This window comes from Poecilia reticulata, linkage group LG13, assembly GCF_000633615.1.
Source record: "Poecilia reticulata strain Guanapo linkage group LG13, Guppy_female_1.0+MT, whole genome shotgun sequence".
NCBI lineage: Eukaryota > Metazoa > Chordata > Actinopteri > Cyprinodontiformes > Poeciliidae > Poecilia > Poecilia reticulata.
In genome coordinates this window covers 21,523,932-21,529,785 of record NC_024343.1, presented here as the reverse complement: position 1 = coordinate 21,529,785, position 5,854 = coordinate 21,523,932, and the positions used below count along the sequence as shown (strand labels likewise).

General features: G+C 39.8%; 1 protein-coding gene across 1 annotated transcript in view; it reads left to right on the top strand.

Annotated features, from left to right (window-relative positions):
- The first annotated feature begins 5,425 nt into the window (after window positions 1-5,425).
- The window catches only part of tsku (tsukushi small leucine rich proteoglycan homolog (Xenopus laevis)), a 10,175-nt gene continuing 9,746 nt past the window's right edge, over window positions 5,426-5,854 (top strand). The window contains exon 1 of the mRNA XM_008425998.2: window positions 5,426-5,666. The gene's annotated coding sequence lies outside the window, so the exon portion shown is untranslated. The remainder of the gene's footprint in view (window positions 5,667-5,854) is intronic.

The following is a 5,854-nucleotide window of genomic DNA, read 5'->3' as shown; positions in this document are numbered from 1 at the left end:
AAAGTGACCTGGGGGCCCAAACGCAGGTGTTACTCACTAATCCATTTTCAATGAGGCACAATGTAAGAGGATTGACAGCAGGCCTTAGTCTAGTCTAGTCTAAGAAGAAGGCCTTAGTTGAGGCCTTCTTCTTCAAACATATAGACTCAAATTTATTTTTGTTTTATTTTTGTTCAATTATAAATTTGAGAGGCAAGGCGAATACATTTTATGCAGGGTCGAAGTCAGATGCCTACATAAATGCTTGCTTAATTATTTGTACCCCTTAAAATTTTCACATTTGCTCACATTACAACCAATGTGTTAATGTGTTTTACTGTGGTTTTATTTGATAGACTAAAGTAATGTGTTATGAAATGGAAGGAAAATACAAATAGTTTTCCAGATGTTTTTATGAATAAATTTACTAAAATAACTGGCATACATTTAGATTTGTCTTTTGGACTGTGTCTGTACTTTGCAAATTTGCTGTCTCTAATATGTAGAATCACTCAAGCTCATGAGTTAGTAGTTTCCATGTTCTCCCTGTGCATACGTTCGTTCTTTCTGGGTACTTTGGCTTCCTCCCACAGTCCAAAAACATGACTTTTCGGTTAACTGGTCTCTCTAAATTGTCTGCCGGTGTGTGCATGTTTGCTTGTCCTGTTTGTCTCTGTGTCGTCCAGTGTGCGTACCCTGCCTCTCACCTGTTTGTCGGTGGAGGTGGGTGCTGGTCCTCTTCATGATCCTGCAGGAATAAACTTGTTAAATATTGGAAGGATGGATTCTGCTGGAGGTTGAACCTCCCCTCTGTTTCAGATCTTTGATAAATTTTGTTTTCCTGGACAGTTCTATATTTAGCTCCATACATCCCTCCATCATACCAGTTTTACCATCCCTGATGAAGGAACCTTCCCATAGCACGACCAAATTTTTCGTGGGTTCACACATTTTCTGTTGATGCTTGTAGTTGTAACATGGAAAAATGCAAAGTTCAAGGGGTATGAATAGCCTTGTAAAGCACGTCATTTACTTCATAAACAACTGTAATGTGTAAGGATTGAGGGATCATGTTTCTCGCCATGGAAACAAACGTCAGCCACAGTGCACCAAGCCGGCAGCACTGTGATTTAATTGGCTTAATATGCCCACAGTACAGTGGGTCCCACACATCAAATGAATTTGTTTCCTGGTAGAGAGGGAGTGATTAGAGCTAACAAAGGGGCCATCCCCATAATTCCCAGAGCCCTGCTGTGTTTTGCCTGCGTCAGATTTTTTAGAATCCTTTTTAAAAATCAGTCAGCCCAATGTGAGGAGTTGTTTATCATGCGATAAGCAAATTAAGGACAAAACAAAGGCTGGTTGAAAGAATTTTTTAAAAATGGGATCAAAAAAGGGACATTAAAACTAAATAGTAATGATCGTTAGGAGACAGGAAGATGGAAATAAGTCAGAGGTGATTCCAACAAACATCAGGTTACAGCTGTCTGTGTGAGTGAGATAGAGAAAGACTGACCCACCCCTGTCTCTAAGGTATTCAAATATTTTAAAAATTTTCTTTATGTACATCTGAAATATATGACTATTAAACTAATGCTTTTTCTTTTATTCAAAACAGAAAATATTAATAATATGCAATATTATTTGTCATATAAAAGCTTTTAGGTGTAAAGTGAAGCCACCTTTGATGACCTACATCCCACATAAGCTGAAGAGCCTCTTAAACGTAACACCTTGACAACCATGTCCCGCATCCAGGAATAGAGGATAGAAGTGATGACAGCGCAATGTCGTACAGAGTGAGCAGAGAACAAAACACAACACGGTGCTGCTCCTGAGCAAATGCAGAAGGATATCTAAAAGTGATCAACCTCTGGCAGAAGAAAATAGTTTAAAATGTATAAAAATATATATGGATACTCCATAAGAAAAATCACAGATCATTTTATCTTATGAAGAAAAACAGCAAAGGAAAATATGGGTGAATGGGAAGAAAATGAATTATTAAACATGCCCATAAAGCAGAGCAAGGTTTGAATAGAAAGGAATAAATTTGTGAATGCTAAATAGAGATGCAGGGAATATTGCATTTTTAGGTGCTTTTGTCCTTTTCAAACAGTTGTGCTTTTCAGACAATTTGCTTAGAACAGACCTTTGATTTTTTGTAATATAATATAATATCCATCTTCTAACACCCTTGTCCCTTAGTGGGGTCGGGAGGGTTGCTGGTGCCTATCTCCAGCTAATGTTCCAGGCGAGAGGCGGGGTTCACCCTGGACAGGTCGCCAGTCTGTCGCAGGGCAACACAGAGACAAACAGGACAAACAACCATGCAAACACACACTCACACCTAGGGACAATTTAGACAGACCAATTAACCTGACAGTCATGTTTTTGGACTGTGGGAGGAAACCAGGGTACCCAGAGAAAACCCATGCATGCACAGGGAGAACATGCAAACTCCATGCAGAAAGACCGGGGCAGGGAATTGAACCCAGAACCTTCTTGCTGCAAGGCAACATCTCTACCAACTGCGCCACTGTGCAGCCCTATAATATAATATAATATAATATAATATTACTCTGAACAAAAGAGAGGAACAAAATTCAAGTAGGTTTATAAATAATTTTGTCTTTATTGTTTGTTTTTTGCAACTGTCAATGGTGAATAATTATTACTCCTAAACTTTGTTTAATTTTGATTTAAATAGAAAATTTGGTAGCAAGATTGTGTCTGGAAATTGGCTGTTATGGATTACACATTTATCTTAAGCCTCCAAGTCTGAGGCCTCTGTAAATCCTCTCTGTCATTCAGTAACACATTAGTGATGATAGCTTTACATCTACTGCCACCTAGCGGACAGTGACACAGGTGAACATCTGTGACTAATGTTGAAGAAGTGAGTATACCGAACATACTTATATTACCACATAGAAAATTTGAATATTCCCTAAAAGTGCAATGTTTCTTGCCAGTCATCTCATTTCATAGAGATTCATTACACACAGAAAAATGTTTCAAGCTTTTATTTTATTTTTATTTGCAATTTTAAAGACTATGTCTTACTGGTAAGCAAATTAAAATATTACATTAGACTAATCAAAAGAGGATGTTTTAAGTACAAATGTGACGCTTCTAAAAAGTATGTTCACTTCAATACTTTCAATACTTGGTAGAGCCTCCTCATGGTTAAATTACTGCATCTATATCTGTCCGTCCGTCCGTCTATGAATACTCTATTCTAGGTTTTGACCGAAATAACAAGATTGCAGCTATAAATGGTCAAAATGAGTTCATCCACAGGGTTTTCAGACTCTCCTTTAGAGATGGAGTGATCTGGGCAGGGCTCAGAGTAGAGCAAATACTTCTCCACATTGAGAGGAGCCAGTTGAGGTGGCTCAGGCATTTGGTGAGGATGCCTCCAAGTTTCCACCCTCAGGTGTTCTGGAAATATCCCACCAGGAGGAGACCTAGAGGGGGACCCAGGACATGACAGAAGAGCTCAGCTGGCCTGGGAACGACTTGGCACTCCTCAGGAGGAGATGGTCCAAGCAGCTGAAGAGAGGGAAGTCAAAGACTTCTCTACTTTGGCTGCCGACCTTACCGTCTATTGGAATAAGCAGAAGACAATGAATGGATGGATGAATACTCTTTACAAATCTTATTTGTTCACAGCAATGTGAAAAAGCAATGTTGTGAAAATTGTTTTTGATATATGCAAGAAACATTCTTTGGGTGAATCTGTGAACAGTTAAAAGCAACACTGCAGCCATAATGGAACTGAATTGGAAGATACAACAGAGTACTGAAAATCATTCTTGCACATCCAAAATCAAGTGGTACACACTATGTCACTCTGGTGGTTCATCATTGATTACAACTAATGATTCACACACACACACACACACTCCTTCACATCAGTGAAAGGTGAGGTTCACCTGAGAGAGAGTCAGGCGCGGAGATATGGGGAGGCTCGGATGGGTGCCCGGGTCTGAAGGTGCCAGGTAGGGAGGACTGGTTTCAAGTCTCTTTAATGTCTGATTAAAGATGTAGAAAGTGCGCCATCGCCTGTTCAGAAAGGTGTATGTAATGATAAAGTTACTGTCCCTCAATGGAATATATAGTAGTCAGTCCCAGTGACTGTTTGACTCACGGTTTAGCCAATGTGCTTCCTGGGTAAAAAATGAAACGAGAACCGCGGCCTCCGCTCAACAGTTTCCAGCACGTGAGGAGCCCGGTCATTGGCCCCGCCTCCCGGCCCGTCGCTGACTTGTTACATTAGTAGAGAAACTGTTCAATTTGGGTGACATAGAAATAAAAAAGGATAAAAAAAAATACATTATTACAGGTTTGATCACCTGTTTAACATATTTTTATGTAATGACTCGATCAATGAAATGAGGACTTTAAGTTGTGCAGGGAATGACTACTTAGCACTCAAAAGAATATATGATTTTGAGGGACATAACATAAACACAAAAACATGTTCAAAACCAATAGAGAAATGTATGGAAACAATTGATGTATGTGTGTAGGCATTCTCATTCTCTAAGAATAAACGAGGAACTGATTCTGCGATGAACACAAATGACTAAATGTTAAGGACATCAAATTAACATTTGTGAGAACTGTACTTCTGATCAAAGAAATGCACTAAACTACATTAAAATCTCCTCCACCCTTTGGGAAAATTTTATAAAAAGGGTCCCTGCACTTTTTGTTTTTTATCAAGACGCATAAACAGAAGAATATTTCTGAATTTGAGGCCTTTACCCTTAAAGAGTGTGCTGAAGTAACACAGAACCGCTAGAAGTTGTTGTCTGACTATGTTCACTGGGTACTATGAGTAATGTTTGCTGTAGTCATAACCATAACTATTATTTTGTAGTCTGCAGAGTAGTCATAACAGTTGCAGAGCATATCAAAGCAAGTATATCTAGGCTGATTTTGTGTGAACTTAAGAATTAGAATTACCGAGAAGGCAGCGCAGCCACAGAAAAAGTCTGTTTCCGTTCACATTATTTCTTATCACTTCAATCAGAGAAGTTAACTTGGGGGGGAAAAAACAAACTGCCGCTTTGGTTGCGCAACGCGTTTTTTTCTGAGACATTTCCACAAGGGGGCGCAAGAAGGCAGCGACATCTCAAGAACGCTGGACAAAGACCGGATGTTTTACGAGCTGAGCTTTAAAAATAAAAACATACCGACAGTTGAAAGGGAGTGAGAAATGGGACCGCTACTTACTACCAATTTTGGAAAAATATGTTGCATTAAGATTTCCCGGATTATAAACTACTTTCTTGAAGGTTATAACCTCATTGCAAAAACAAAACTCACTCTCTAAATCAAATTTCTTCAAGTTCATTTGTTTCAAATTGAATTTAAAACCTTTTAGTTTGAAAATCCTTCTCCGGAAGTGCTGTTGTTTGGCCCTAAAGCTTGCTTTACAGTTAAATAAAAACCAAGCTAAGAGCAGGCAGGGCTTCGTGGGATGGGAACAGAGCAGTGCCTCCGAGTGTTTCCAGGCTGTGACAGTTTATTACAACTAAGAACACCCAGAGGAGAACCATTAGAGCAGATGAGGACCAGAAGAGAGACGAACCACCACGACACGGGAGTGCTAATGGGAGCGGTGAAGTGAGAAGAGTCCAAGAGCGCCGACTGTGTCAGGATCAAAAGACACCAAAGTAAGTTTTCCGAATAGAGTTTATGACGTTAGAAGTTGAGAAAAAGTGCCGCCGTGTTTTTATTTGGGGGAATTTCGCCCTGGAAGAGTGTGATAATTCTCCGCAGCTGTGAGAGCATTGTGGTCTCGGAGGCAGGAACGCAGCGGGACTTCTGGTTAGATCAGATTTCACGTACCCCCCTGCCCCCC